At 36.1% G+C, this 15,965-nt stretch overlaps 1 pseudogene; it reads right to left on the bottom strand.

Moving 5' to 3' along the window:
* Positions 1 to 15,965, bottom strand: part of LOC114082293 (SH3 and PX domain-containing protein 2A-like) — a 64,449-nt pseudogene that overhangs the window by 47,421 nt on the left and 1,063 nt on the right.

The raw sequence follows: 15,965 nt of genomic DNA on the forward strand, positions 1-15,965 counted from the left end.
CTTCCTTGCGGGCAAGGGGTCGCGACAAGTGGTGCCGAGACCCGGGAACCAGAACTTTCAGCAGTCAGGGGTGGTGCACCGGTTAGTCCCAGGTAAGTGGGATCCGCGACCAAAGCGGGGTTAGTCCCAGGTAAGTGGGATCCGTGACCAAAGCGGGGCAGCTCCTCTGTAAAGAAAGAGAGAGCATTACATTTTATTGCAGCTGCACTGTGTACTTTCGCTTCTACTTTCGCTTTTGTTTTCTGTGTTTCTTTTGTTGTGTCATTTCGCTTTTGTTTTTTGTGCTTCTTTTGTTGTTGTGTTATGGGTGCCGCATCTTCAAGTCCGCTTCTCCTGGCCCTAGATGGCCTGTTACGTTCCAAGGGCCTGGAAGTGAAACATAGTACTTTACAGAGATTTTTACAGAAGATAGATATCGCTGCACCATGGTTTGCATTTTCGGGCAGCCTTACTGTACCTAGTTGGGATAAATTAGGCAAAGATCTTGACTTTGCTTGTGAGCAAGGCACCTTAGAGGGTGGTGTTATACCACTTTGGAAGTTAGTTAGAGGATGTATAACAGATGGTAAATGCCAAGAGGCTGTGTGTGAGGGTCAGGCTGTTCTTGAGCAACTACATGAGGAAAAATCTGAAGGGTCACATAGTGAAGTGGCAGAGAGTATCAAAAGTAACAGTAGTGAGAAGGCAAAAGAGCCTGAAGATAAAAATAGGAGAAGGCTCTATCCAGACTTGACCGAATTAAAAACATCTGAGGACACAAGCGGCTCAGAGTGTTCTGAGGACCTTGATATATTGTTGCAACAACTACGCAAGATAAAAGTAAAAAAGAAGAAAAGGGAGACACAAGGCATGCAAGCCTACTGCAAGAAGGGGGAGGGATCTAATATCGGTCAACAAAACTCTGAGGAGGAGGAGGTAGAATATCTAGAAAAATATATGGTGCCGGCTGTCCCACCCCCGTATGTGGGGGGGAGCCAAGGTTCCGGGAGGTCTTTTCATGCGCAAGTTTGGAGGACAGTTAATACAGATATGGGACTTGCGTACCCGGTGTTTCAGGACAATAATAGAGGAAGATATCATGAGCCTTTAGACTTTAAGATAGTTAAAACCTTGGCAGAATCCGTCCGCACTTATGGCATAGATGCCGCTTTCACTCTCACTCAGGTGGAGGGACTTACTAGATTTTGTATGACTCCCTCAGATTGGGCTAGTCTAGTCCGCGCTTGTGTTTCCCCAGGGAAATATTAGGAGTCCAAAGTTGGCTGTTTAATGTTTCTGGCAGTACCCAAAACTCGGAGCGAGGTAGGAGACTTAAAATTACTTCACACAATTCACAATTGTTTAATGCTACTTTGCCCTCCGCAGCAGTCTGTCTCCAATCTCCGTTTCTGTTTCTTTTGGCTAATGATACATCACAGGGGATGCTTAATTGTTCTAATGTTACTTGCTACTTGTCTGAGTGTTGGAATGGCTCCTGGACTATGGCAGTGATTATGAAAATTCCAACCTTTGTCCCGATCCCAGTTACTGCAGATCCAGAATCCTTTCCTATTGTTGAATTGATTAGAGCCCGTAGAGATTTTGGAATTATGGCAGCTATAGTGACAGCTGTGGCGGTATCTGCTGCTGCAGCAGTTACAGCTGGAGTAGCCATGGCCAGCCAAGTACAAACTGCTGCCACTATTAATCAGGTTATTCAACAAACATCCACCGTACTTGAATCCCAAAGTAAAATTAATCAACACATTTTATCTGGGATTTTGGCTGCTAATCAAAGGATAGATCTGCTTCAAGCTCAAGTTGAGGAGTTGTCTGATCTAGTACGTTTGGGTTGTGTCGATCAACGTGTGCATTTATGTATAACCTCTGTCAGATTTAATGATTCCAGGAATGCCTCCCGCATCATTGGCGAATATTTGGCCGGAAATTGGTCCATGGCAGCGGAAGACATGATCCAGTCTCAACTAACCCAAATAGCTGTCTTGAACAGTACCCGTGTCAATCCCGTGACTTTGGGTCAATTCACCGATTGGATATCTTCTGCTTTTTCCTTCTTCAAAGAGTGGGTGGGGGTAGGCATTTTTGGTGCAATGTGTTGCTTCGGTGTTGTACTTTGTTTGTGGCTTCTCTGTCGCCTTAAAGTTCGCCATGCGCAAGAGAAGGCTATGATTATACAGGCTTTTGCGGCCTTAGAAAATGGCATTTCTCCACAAATCTGGCTTGCACATCTTAAACAGTGATTTTCTGGGCATGGCCATTGCACCCCAAGTTAGTTTCACATTGCACTGGGATTGGCATGTCCTCTTCCTTACTCTCTCCCAGTGCTGAATAGCCCTTGCACTCTGCAGGTCTTGTTACCATTGCACGCAGATGGGTTTCAGGACTGGTCTTTCTTCTCGGCTACAGACTCTTTACCTTCCTCTGGGGCTTAGGGATTGTGTTGCCAACTTAAATTTTGTCATCATTACCAGGCTACCTGTGTTATCCTACTTCTCACCGTCGTCACGATGCAGGATGCGGGGCAAGGCACTGCACTTGAGTGATCCCTCAACGGACCTCAAGGAAAGCATGTCCTATTGCATGCGGGTTTGACGTCCACACCCCGCCCTATGAAAAAAGGCGTCAGCTGATATGGGATCAGGTCTGGGGAAGGCGCCTCCTTAGGACTGAACCATACATTGCAGCCACTTCTGCACAGTGGGATAGGACCTCTACTTTCGCCTGCATTGTTTTATAAAACAGAAGGGGGAACTGTGGTGAGCTGTTCCTATAGACCGTGGCTGCCATTAGAAGATGGCGCCGGCTTCCACTGTGGCCTGTGATAAACAACTCCTTTTTTGGAGAGTTGGCACGTAATCCCTTATCACCCTATGAGAAAGCTCCACGTGGCAGCTTTGCATTGGGGCTTGAGATGCTTTATTAAGGCTGGGAGGGGCATCCGAGAGGGAGTAGAAGAAATATCAAGGACCTGAATAAACTGCTGAAAGAAGATTCCTGAGTTGCGTCTTCCTTGCGGGCAAGGGGTCGCGACAGCAGTTTCTTATTACCTTGAGTACTTTATTCATTGAATCACATGGGGTATGCATGTTTATAATAAATCCCTCCCATCTCTCCTTCTCCACAAGTTTTTACTTGAGAAAGATCAAATGCTTTTCTTTCCCTCATCACAATTCTTATAAATTAGACATTATGAATAATTGCCATATGAAGAAGCAAGCTCATCTGAGTAAGTTATCAAAAGTCTTCCAACTAAGAACAGGTGGAACCTAGACCAAAGATATAAGAATAGCAATATTTGGAACCATTATTTTTCCAAAGAAATGATCATTGATGATATGAAAATTGATTAAATGAATGAAACAAACAAACTCATTTTGGTCATACTCAACTAAAATAGAGTTAGAAGAAACACTCAGGTCATAAAGACTGCTCCAGGAACTATCTCCCAAACTCAAAAAATGAATTGTCCTGCTGTGACCTTGAGACAAGCTTTGCCTAATTGTTATGGTTTGGATTTGAGGTGTCCCCCAAAAGCCTAACTGTGAGACAATGCAAGAAGGTTCAGAGGAGAAATGATACGTTGTGAGCATCTTAACCCAATCCCCTGATAGGAATTAATTGAGTGGTAACTGAAGGCGGGGTAGGTTGTGACTTGCTGAGAGCCACAGCTGAGTCTGAATGGTCCCTGGCATTTTGCCAATAGTATTGGTTGAGAGGCAGGCCATTAAGATGATGCTGGATTGATTCGGTTGTACATTAGACCTTTACTGTCCGCCTCGGCCTGCTACTTTGGAGTTCTCTCACTACTTTGGAGTTCTCCTGGGGATTCCCGGAGAGTTCCCATTGGTTGGGGAAGTGTGGGAGGAGGGATTTCTGGAGGAGGGATTTTCCGGTTGGTGTGTGGTTCCTGGAAGAGCAGTGTGGCGTTAGGGAGAATCCCGGGGAGCGTGCGTGGAGTGTGCTGGTGGAGTTCAGAAATAAAGTTTGTTCCTGCTTCAGTGGCTCGTGATTTGTGCCTAGCCAGACTGTGGCAGTGACTGGAGGAGGTGGGCATTGTGGGCGTGACTTTGGGGATAGACCCCAAATAAATAAATAAATAAATTTTGTGTCTGGCCAATAGACTCTCTTTCTCTGCTTCTGGTCATCATATGAGTGGCTTCTCTCCGCCAAACTCTTCCTCCATGATGTTCTTCCCATCTCCAGCCCTCAGGAGGGGAGCCAGCTGTCTTGTCAATGCAGGGAGACATCTGAAACCATGATGAGATCTCAAATAAACTTTTTTCCTTCTCTCCAGTTGTTTTCCTCAGGTCTTTTAGTCACAACAGTGAAGAAGCTGACTGAAACACCTAATAATGGCCACCACCTAACAATCAGGGCTGGCCAGCTCCAGAAAGCTGCCCCTAGCACCAATTAACTTCCTTTGAAAACAACCCACATAAGTTTTCTTCCTTTCCCAGAGAAATACCAATTCCCTCCTTTATTCTTCAGACTCTTGGAAATCACCCTGGTCTGTGTTTCTGTTCTGAACTGGAATCCTAATTCTCATATATTATTCCCAAATAAAACCTTTTTTTACTTGGAGATTCATCACTCCATGTTTTTATTGGACATAGCAATGATATTTGTTGGTGATAAACAAAGATCTGTAAGGATGGGGTTGGTGATACAAAGGATTCACTTTTGCATCAGAAAACATACACGGATCTAAGTTTAAAACAGCTGAAATTTCTTTCAGCACCTTCCTGAAGATCTGATAGATTCTGTTGGTGCACTCCCTCTGTCTGATCGCCAAGAGCTTCCTCCCCAAGGGACAGACTTGACCTAGATGAGCACTTCTTCACCTTAACTTGGAGCAAAATTGTTGTGTTTGACAGAGAAGATGAGAAACCCACACTACTAACAATTTTTGACATAGGAGAACATAATTATAAGCAGGAATTTCTTTTAATCTGTCTTTGAAAGCCATTTCCTGTACAGATTCATACAGCTATGTTTTATCATTAATTCAATTACACTTCTAGAGTGGATTATGTTTTAATTTTAGAATTCTTTCAGCTTGGCTACAATTTTATGACTACCTTAAGCCTTTCTCAAGGGTATAATTTTTATAAAGCAATCAAGTGCAAACATTAGGTTAGGCCAGAGGTCATTCATCTTCTCCTTTCCTTTCTGTAAGCACTATTTTTATAGAGCTTTCAGAGCTGAGGGGGAGTACATGAAACCATTTCTTTTTACTGCTGAAACTACTTCTCCTATCAGACTCTTCATTAATTATGCCAATTACATTTGAGTGGTACTAGAAAGTGCAAAGGGTAAAATATGAATCAATGTATAATTTTAGTACTTGATTTTTGTCCAGAATTTTACATCATTGTGGGGTTCTTTCCTAAACAAGGCATTTACAAAAATTTTCTATAATATACTATTATTTTCTTTCTAACCATATATATTAAGTGCCTCAGAAGTGGTACTCATGCAAAGCTTAATAGAATCTTTTAGGTCCAAACATGTGTTAGTGATCAGAGTGTTAAAAACCAAAACAAATAGGCTTTATATGAAAAGCTCTATGTAAAATAATTTCTATGTAAATATTGAGCTTTATAACAAGTAAAAATGACATCCACATGCCCTTAATCCAGCTTCAAGAATAGAATGTTACAATGACTGGAAGCTCCCTTGGCATCTACAACAGGTGTGTTCCTCCATAAAGACCTAGAAGTACCTGTTGTCCTGATTTTGAACTGTGTGCCCATGGTTCCTTGGCTGCTCTCTATAATTTATCCATTTTTATGTATGTTTCAACAAAATATTAGTTGATTTTTCATGTGTTTAGATTGTATAACTAAAGAATGACTCTACAGTTATCCCTGGGTATTTTTAAGGGATTGTTTCCCAGACTCCCAGTGGATATCAAAACACATAGATGCTTAAGCATCTCCTATAAACTGGTGTAGTGCAGGTTGGGTGTACCTTTTCTGAAATGCTTGAGACCAGAAGTGTTTCAGATTTTGCAATGTTTGTATATACATAATGAGACATATATGAATGGAATCCAAATCCAAACAACAAATTCATTTGTTTCATATATTTCCATGCACATTGTTTGAAATTTATTTTATACCCTATTTTTAGTAGTTTTTTACATGTTACAGAATCTAATGGTATGAATTTTCCATTTGTGGTGTCATGTCTGCATTCAAAATGTATCTAATTTTCAAGCATTTGAATTAAGATTATTGAATTAGAAATGATCAACCCATATTTATATATAACCTACACACATCTTATGGTATACTTCAAATCTTCTCTAGGTTACTTGTAATACCTAATGCAAGGTAATGTTATTGTTACACTATATCTTAAGAAATAACAGCAAGAAAAATATATCTTCATATCCATTACTGATAAAATTACTTAAGAATATTTTCAATCTATGGTTGGTAGAAATCACAAATACAAAAGTTAGACTTTTTTCTTAAAATAACATTTATTTATTTATCTTGATTCATGTCTATATATATATATATATATATATATATATACACACACATATATGTATATATATAGAGAGATGGATGTATACACATACACATACAGTTGCTATTGTATCATTCATGTCAGTCTTGCTGGTGCAAAGCACCAGATTATAAGGTATTTAACTCTTTATCAAAATAATTGATAGACAATTGGGCCTTATGCCATTACAAACAACACTGAAGTCCTTCTGCCATTACAAACAACATTGCTGTGCACATTCTGTTTCCTGTTGCCAGTTGGAGGAGTTTATCTAGGGAAAGGATTTTCCACCTTCTTCATGTAATAATCTCCTGTTTAATTTGAACATAGATTTTATTTTGTTAATAATTATATTTTTCTATACAGAAGGGTTTTACAAAGTATTTTCTATTATATTCTAATATACAAGGCAGTTTTATCATTTCATGTCTCATCTTAGTTTGAATACTCACCTAAGCAGTCTAAAAATACTTATAGGTTTTTTATTCATATCTCCTCAATAGCTATTTTGGAAGTATCTATTTTTTTTCCTGCTTTCACTCATACTGACTTGGTTCTACAAGGCTACATAATTTTTATTGCAAACACATGTTTTATGAAACAATTTAATATATATATATACTTTAAGTCTAACAATTTTTTTAGTACTGCAGGTGGAATATTGTAAAATTATCAAACCAGGGAATATTTAAATTTAATTTTCACTCTACATTATTTTTTGAGGGGAAAGAGGAGATGATATATGAATTCGAACTCAGACGTACTTGAGAGTCAATATTTCTCATAAATTATCAGGGGGACTTTATTTTCTCCTTTACCCAAGAGAATTTCTTTATTTCTATGCCACCTTTCTTTCAGGGTTCAATTTTTTCTTGCACCTCTAAGTGAGCCTTTAATAAGTGTTACTTTTGGTTGGTTATTCCAGGTTTATGAATGTGTTTTGAACTTGATATATTTTTAAACTTTAGTCATTGTCTCTTAATGGACTTGAAATTTTAAAGAATTAGGTGGATAGTACTGCTATAGGCAAAATATTTCATTTTTATTTTTTCTATATTATATATAAGTCTGAAATTATTGATAGCTAAAAGAGAGTATTTCTATTATTTATTAGCCACTCAGAACTTTCAAAACATCTGTAGGGATACTATTTCAGAATCAGGAGAAATTATTTAACTGGTTGATTTCTGGTAGTTCCAGGGTGTAGAATTTTGTAAATTATTGAAATGATGACAAGCTGCAGGAAATTAAAAGATATAAACCTAAATAACTTTGATTCCTAAAAATCATCAACTAATACAAAATACGAGCATTTTTAATATATTAGATTTTGAAAACGTGTTCACCTAATTATAATTCATTTTTCATGAATATATATTGCCTTTTCCTTCTAAGTATAAACTTTTTGTAAATTCAGATGAATAAGAGAAGAAAATTTTATTAATTTGGAGATATCAAAAACTTGATACTTATAAAAGCATTTAATTTTTTATATAGAACTTTTTTCTATAAAAAGTTATTTTTATAGAATTATGCCCTTTTTAATTGTCTTCAACTTGAATCCTGATCATTTCTTCTTCCAAAAAATGGTCAGCCTGCAGCAATTTCCTGCCTTGCTGTTGGGTGTGCAGAATATGAGGAGAGTAAGAGGTCCCATTACTCACTGAGAGCTGCCATGTCACCATCAGATGTGATTTTGGGGTTAAGCTTTGCCTTCTCCTTAGTCCCTTTTGAAATAGTTACTCCTAACAGGAAATTGCTAACACCATCTATATATCAATTCACAAATTATCTTGGTCTCTTTATAAGTGAAATCAGAATAGTAGATGAGCAAAGTCCATCAAAATAGAATAGAGAGCAACAAAATGGAAAGAAATTATGGGAATCTGAAAGTAACTTACTAAGCGAAGTCTTTCCTTAAGGAAAATGCTCATGTCAAGTGGCTTTGTTTCAGATTCTCAAATAAATATAAGATTCCTAAAAACAAGAAAATTAGTGAAGGTAAGGATACTACTGGTTAAATAATTACTGAGAAGTATGAAATTATAATTAGAAATTCCAGAGTATATGGGTATTTTTCAAGGTATGTTTTTTGTGGGTGTGTGTGTTGAGAAAAGAAAAAAAAACAATTAGAAAAAAAACCCCACTCCATATTTAGGGATAGTGTCCAAGAAGCTGACTTCATAAAATGAAATTTAGATGAAGTTTTAAAACAACAGTGAAAACATTGAAGAAAAGACCTACAGCACAATTATAGAAAGTTTTGGAAATAAGACTGCGATGCTCAGCTCTTTAAAGAAGACTTTTCCTCTAAGCTACAGATCGTTGAAAAAGAGAAAGAAAAAAAAAGAAGTCTTTTCTGTTGTTATCAGCTCCTTTGCCTGAAGTCAAGTTCATGTCAACAACTGTTTCTTTTATTACCACAACAAAGACTCTGTAACTATGATGTGTTTATTTATTTTTTAAAATTTTTGTTTCTTATGTAGCCATTCTATTGTAAATTGTCATGATGTTTTTCAAGAATACTATAATACATTTTTTCACTCAATAGCTATGTTGAATAGAACTGTATTAAAATGTTTTACTACCTTATTTATCTTATTTTTAGGAGAAAAGTTTGCATATGTATCAATCATTTCTTTTGCGTAGTATTTCCTGTTTCCAACTCACTTTGTATTTATTATTTATCTCACCTCTAGACCAAGTCTGTAAGTTAGGAAAGACCACTATTGGATTTCTAAACCATAGAACTAAAGAATTATTTATTCAATTATCAGACTTCACAGATAAGTACAACTCAAAGATTTGCTCATCGGTAGAAAGCTAGTCTATAGACACATTAACTTCATCTCATGTTTGAGTAAATAAAGACTTGAACTGATCCATAATGGGATAGGGAGCGGGAGCATGGGAGGAATAGATGTACTCTAGATAGGGCAGGGGGGTGGGAGGGAAAAGGAGGGGGCATGGGGTTTCTAATGATGGGGGAATGTGATGATCATTATAATCCAAAGTACAGGTATAAAGACACTAATTGGTGTAAAAATACTGTGTATATAACTAGAGATGTGAAAAATTGTGCTTTATATGTGTAATAAGATAAGAATTGTAATGCATTCTGCTGTCATAAATAAATAAATAATGATTTAAAGATTTTTTAAAAAGAAAAGAAAAAGTTACTAAGAACAAAGTTAGCATGGTATAGTGCAATGGGCATTCATAACCAAACCCTGTGCCATTATTATCCTACTTTTGTTTCCATTTTATCATACTGGTCTATGTCTGCTTTATCTTTTAGGTTGGAATAAAATTCTCATAAATCCTGTTTGACTTGTTTACAAAAAATATTGTAGGTTTTAATGATATACTGTGTTTTGTTTTTAATTTAATATATTTTAAAAATTATCAAGTAAGAAGTTGGATTTTACTTGCTATTTTTACAAACTACTTGCTGACCTCAATTTTGGTTTGAGCATACTATAGGAAGGAGGGTTAGGTTAGGAATGTTTGAATTGAGAAATCCTAAATCCTGACCCTTGACTTCAACTGACCTTCATAAACACACCGGAAATTTCTTGGAGTATTTATTATCAAATGAACTAAATTACTTTCACAGAGAAGTGCCATCAAAATTGCATATGAAAATTTGAAAATGTATGAAAAACTAATTCTCGTTTTTGTGTTTGAATTTTTTTAAAGTAAAATGTTTTGCACTAAATAATTTCAAAAGCATGTATTTATTTTAGGAAAACTTATGCTAATAAATCAATGTTAATTAGCATAATTTAGTAATTTCTAATATCAACTCCTAATTACAATTAAACAAAAATACAGTTCATGCCATGTTTTGTATCCATATCTTTACCTCATTGATGGCTTTGTGAAAAAAGAATAATTTCATTTAAAAACAATATTCCTTTACATATACGGAGAGATATCATGTAACTCAGGATAAAATACATATAAGAAAGAGCATGACAAGAAAATAAGGTAAATCACTAAAGAATTGTACTAAATAATTTGAGTTCTCTGAGCAAACTCATAAATTCTATTGGAAGACGACTGCATAAATGAGGTCACCAGGAGCCCACAGCTGAGATAATGTATGGTCAAGGTATGCTTGATTGTGTAACTTGGGAAGAAGGTATGGTTAGCATAGAAAAGTGCTGACATAACTTGTGTCTTAGTTTATTTGTATTGAGGGGCAAAACTATGCAGAGGGGGAAAAATTTTATCAAGGGCTAGTTATACTGCTTTATAACCAAGCATTTGCCTAACCTGCACAACCTAGATGTGGATGTAAGCATTTGCATGACAGATTAGCAAACTAAACATCACATGGGTTAGCAGAGAGAAACACCTAGAGGTGTTGAGCTCAGGCCTCAAATGACACCAGTGGTGTCCTGGGTTGAGTCCCAGAGTTGGGTCCTTATACTATTGCCCTGAGCAGTCACTGGCTGCTGGCTGCTCTTGGAAGAATTGTTGTGATCTTAGGCTGTAAAGTGACTGTCCATAGATAAGTGTAATTCTTGAAGAGCACTAAAAGCTAAAATCTGTCAACTGGCAACTTTCTAAGTAACTGGGAAATTAAATCCTTCAGACATAAAATAATTTTGAGCATCATGAAACAACATTGCATGCATCTTCAAGATGCACTTGCTTCGAGTAATTTCTATACGTTACTCTCTATATATTTTGGGTGTGTGTGTGTTGAGAAAAAAAAAAAAAAACACCACTCCATCTTTAGGGATCTTACTGGGTTACCTTTTCTGGGAGAAACTGGTGAGGGGAATGTTAAGGGAACCAACAACAACTCCTTTTGCTGGACCTGTGCACAAGGCAGCAATGGATACTCATCTTTTCCTCTTCTGCTCTTCTTGAACTCCTCAACACCTTGGCTTACTGCTTCTGTTGGTCTAAACATTTTACCTGGTGAGGTGAATCCCTGAGAAGATTCCAATCCCAAAGAAATCCAAAGCTCTGATTATCATGGCTATCTCAAGTTTTAGGTTGGGTATTTATTCACCATAAAAATCAGATAAATGAGTCATCAGGGATACCCAAGTGAATCACTGTATCATGTTAGAATAGAAGCCTTACCCCATTATGATGAGGAGGATCATTTTCATCTTGGAAGATGGTTCTTTCTGTTTGTCTTTCTTTTGGCATGAGGAGCCAAACTTCCTGTTTGGAAACTGCAGCTTTACGTTTAGTTTTGATTTCTATTTTATTGATTCATCTCAATTATGCAGAATGATGTGTTTCACTGTGGCTTATTCACATTTGTAAAGATTTAATTTTAATGTCCTTGTTGTGAACTCCTCTGAGGAAGCATCCTCTCTCTAAGTTCAGAAGTTCTAATTTCAATAGAAGAGCCTTGAATAGTTTTTGAAATGTGGTGAGCTATGTGTGTATCGGTAATTTTGGGTGTAGGTATGTAACCTGAGATGTTACTGCTATACTTTTATAATTTGTTTTAGCTAGTAGAGCTCTAAAATTTAATAAAATAATGCATAGTTAGATATATTCTGTATTGTCTGCCAAGAAAAAAGAAAGCATTATAATAAAATCTTTATTGTTGGAAACACATAAAGAGGCCAGAAGGGACTTTTAAATTCTTGTGGAAATGCAAGAAAATGCAAAACTTAAGGCAGAATGCACATTTTCATTAGGTTAATTTTTTTAATCAGAAAAAGGATAAGAGCCATCCATCTGTTAAATTCAAAAAACATTTTTTATCAAGCACGTTATTTCTTTTAATTTTAATTCTTATATATTTTAAGAGAAATGAAATCCATATGTTTACTATTTTTACTTGTAGATTCTGCCAAAGTTGAGTTTATACAAGTTCATTGCATTATTTCTTCTCACTATATTCTTTACTAGTTTCAGGTTGAAATATTTTTAGGCAGAAAGTTTAAAATATAACTTGTTATGGTTAAATGAAGTCTCTTATTATTTTACTCATTCATGTGTTTATCTGATGAAAAATTGAGGCAGGCTGAGTCCGGGATGACATTAAATCTTTGCAAATCTTTGAAGGTAAATCTTGGTGTCTGCCATCAGTTGCTCACTCTTCAGTGGCAGGAGTAAGTTAGGTGATTACAGCCTTGAGAATTGCCCTAAGAAAACACATACATGGGAATCTTGTCTGTTCTTGATAAAATGTCACACCTGCATCACTGCAGTAACCAAAGTTATCCTTCGTTTTCTGGTTTGGAATTTAATCTGGTTATCTGTCCTGGCAGTCATTCTTAACTCTAAGTAGATACACATGAAAGCAAGGAAAAACATAAATGCAATAAAATTGAATGAGTAATTGGCTCGATCTAGGGGAATTTCTGACTAAATTGGTAATGACAACTAACACTTCTGACAGGCACTGTTCTGAGTGTATTAGCCTTGATATGAGGTTTAATCTTTATATTAGCCCTATGAAATTGTTATTATTTTCTTCATTTTACAAGTGAATAGTTTGAGCCAAGTTGAATCACATACTGATTCTAGGGTCCATATTCAGCTGCATGCTCTACTCCTCCTCCTCCCTCAGAATGTTAATAAGATTAAATTGGAAAACTGAGCCTGCAGTATGTCCTGGATTGTAGTCCTTTTCCCTTGAAGATTATTCTAGAGGCATGTAGCAAAGCAAAAAAAACAAAACCCCTCATCCTTCCTCTCACTATGGTTTGTTGACTGGTATCTGATGCTTTGACCAGGAAAAATGCATTTTTCAAGTTTTAATTACAAGTATATGATCCACGGAAGACTCTTCCTAATCTGAAGTTAAAGCACTTTGGGTGTGGTGAGCTATGTGTGTATCAGTATACAGAACCATCACACATGTTGAACTTCTATCACTGTCTTTTTACTGGGCATTGCAGATGATCAGGACAGCAACAAAAAGAGAATAAATAATGCAAAGGGCATGCAAATAAGAGTGTATTTGCCCCAAACAAACAGCATATATTAAAACAGCCTAAATTTATTATGCTACCAAATGACAATCTTTAAATAAATTGAATTTAACCAAACTAAAAAACAAGAATTAAAAATATTATTGGGTAACATAGGATGTTTCAAAACATGAATACATTGTGAAATGCTTCAATCAAGTTAAACATATGTCCTCAAATATTTGTTATTCGCTTATGGTGAAATTGTTCAAAATTCTTTCTTGTAGCTTTTTCAGAGATATACAGTGCAAAATTGTTGTCTAGAGTCACTCTATAGTGGTATACCAGAACTTCTTGTTCCTATCTGACTGCAGCTTAGTACCTATTTGCCAATTTTTATCCATCCCTCTTGCCTCCCTACTCTCCAGCTTCTGATAAACACCATTTACTCTCAACTTTGGAGATCAGCTTTTTCAGATTTCACCTATGAGGGAGATCCTGAAGTGTTTATCTTTCTGTGTCTGTTTTACTTCACTTGACATAATCTCCATTTTTACTCATGTAATTACACACAACAGAATTTCAACAAATGATACCTACATCTAAAAAAGTTTGCTCAGTTTCCTATTGGTATGGATGGTTAAATTCAAAATGCTATAGTATTAGAAATAAAGATAAAATTGTTGACATTTTTCCAGAATTCACCAATGTGCATCAAAATAATGCAAACTCTAATCTTCCAATAATAAAAGAACCTGATGAAAAAAAGCATTATTTATTTAAAAATAAAACTATCAACTGTTAGAGTATCTTCTTTGTAATATTAAATTAGAATAAAGAATATACCTACATATTTTAAAGGGGACAGGAGAATTTAATAAGAATTATTTTTTATAAACAATCATCCATGTGAAAAGGCAGCAGAGAAATATTCTCATCTGGAATGGCTTAGAAAATATTAGTATCTAATTACAGAACTAAGAAAAATAGAAATAAATTTAAGTATAAAAAATTTTAGCATATATACAACTTTCACCATTATTATATGAATGATAAAGATACGCAGAGACATAGTGTCCCCATTTTTCATCTAAAAGTACTGATTAATATTTGAAAAGTACTGATAATGCAAGTTAAGTATATACTTTTGTATAACATCCTAATAAAATTAAAATTGTTATATGTATCTCAAAATCAATGAAAAGATAAACACAAACTGAGCATAATTTATTGACATTGTAAGGTATAAAACAAGGAAGAAAGTAAAGAAAACATAAAACACCCAACGCATAAAACAAGGGAATAGAAAAGCAGCTACAACTTTTCTGAGACCAAATTTAAATGATTCAAAGTGATATATTAAGCTAAAGTTATGTATATTGTTAAAAATAAAGCCCAACTATTTATGAGATGTAAAGTTACTTATAATGTTAAAAAATTGAGATTAGGTAATAATTTACAAAGTAATAAAAATAAAGTTATGTTGGTCATATTAATTTCAGACAAAGTTGAATTTAAGAGAAAGCAACTGAATGCATAAAAGTGTTTTATTTTACTGTGTTTGAAGTAAGTTCTTAGTGAAGATGCAATGGTCATGAATTTTTAAACTTATAATAAAGGAAATCACAATATGGAGTAGGGAGATGTTAATTTTGTAATTTGAAAAACGCTACTTAAAAATCTAGGAAGATAAATGAAACACATTTCCTTAATATATCATAGGGAACTATTAAACAATTTTATTGAGACCATTAAGTTAATCTTTTTTGAAAGATTAAGTAGCCCAAAAACAACAACAAAAAAAACACAACTCATTGTTCCTTATCTCCTTGCCTATTCAGTATGCTTTCTTGCCCCAACCGTCTTTTCTTACGGAATCTTGATATTTATGTATTTACTTTGCTGTTGATAAATCCCACTAAAGTATTACATTTCTCAGTCTGTGGTAGATGGTTGAACACAAAACTAGGTTGGGATCATTGATATGTATATGAAGTGTTGTAGGTCTTCTAACAAGAGCAATATTCTAAGGAGAGTCCTCAAGACAGCTAGCTGGCTCAGTTAGATGAATCCCTTTTGCCTTTTCTTCCTTTTTCCAACTGCCTAGATCACATAAGCATAGCCGAAAATTTATTAGCTATCAGAGCAGGAGGAAATCTTGAGAAAGTCATGCACTCAAAAGTGCCACAGTCTGGCTGGGCACAAAATAACCGAGCCACCACAAAGCCTTGTAGGTTCAAACAGCAACTCTTTATTCCCGAATTCTCATGGGCACTCTACACACACTTCCCCTGGGAACACACTCCCTCCACCAGGTTCCCCGTGCCAATTTTCCCGGGACCCCGAGAACTCAAGAGGAACTCCGAAGTAGAGGTCAGGAGCCTGAGGCAGCAGGATCTGCTCTAGTCCCGGAGAAGGGTCACCTTTCAACCATTCCCTCTAGCAAAATGCCAGGCAGGCGTCATTCCGACTAAACTGTGGCTCTCAACACAAAAGAACACAAAGTGAGAGAAGAAATTTGGGTTGCTGATGATATTGCATTGGCAGTTTGAACCT

Source organism: Marmota flaviventris, chromosome 3 (assembly GCF_047511675.1).
Source record: "Marmota flaviventris isolate mMarFla1 chromosome 3, mMarFla1.hap1, whole genome shotgun sequence".
NCBI lineage: Eukaryota > Metazoa > Chordata > Mammalia > Rodentia > Sciuridae > Marmota > Marmota flaviventris.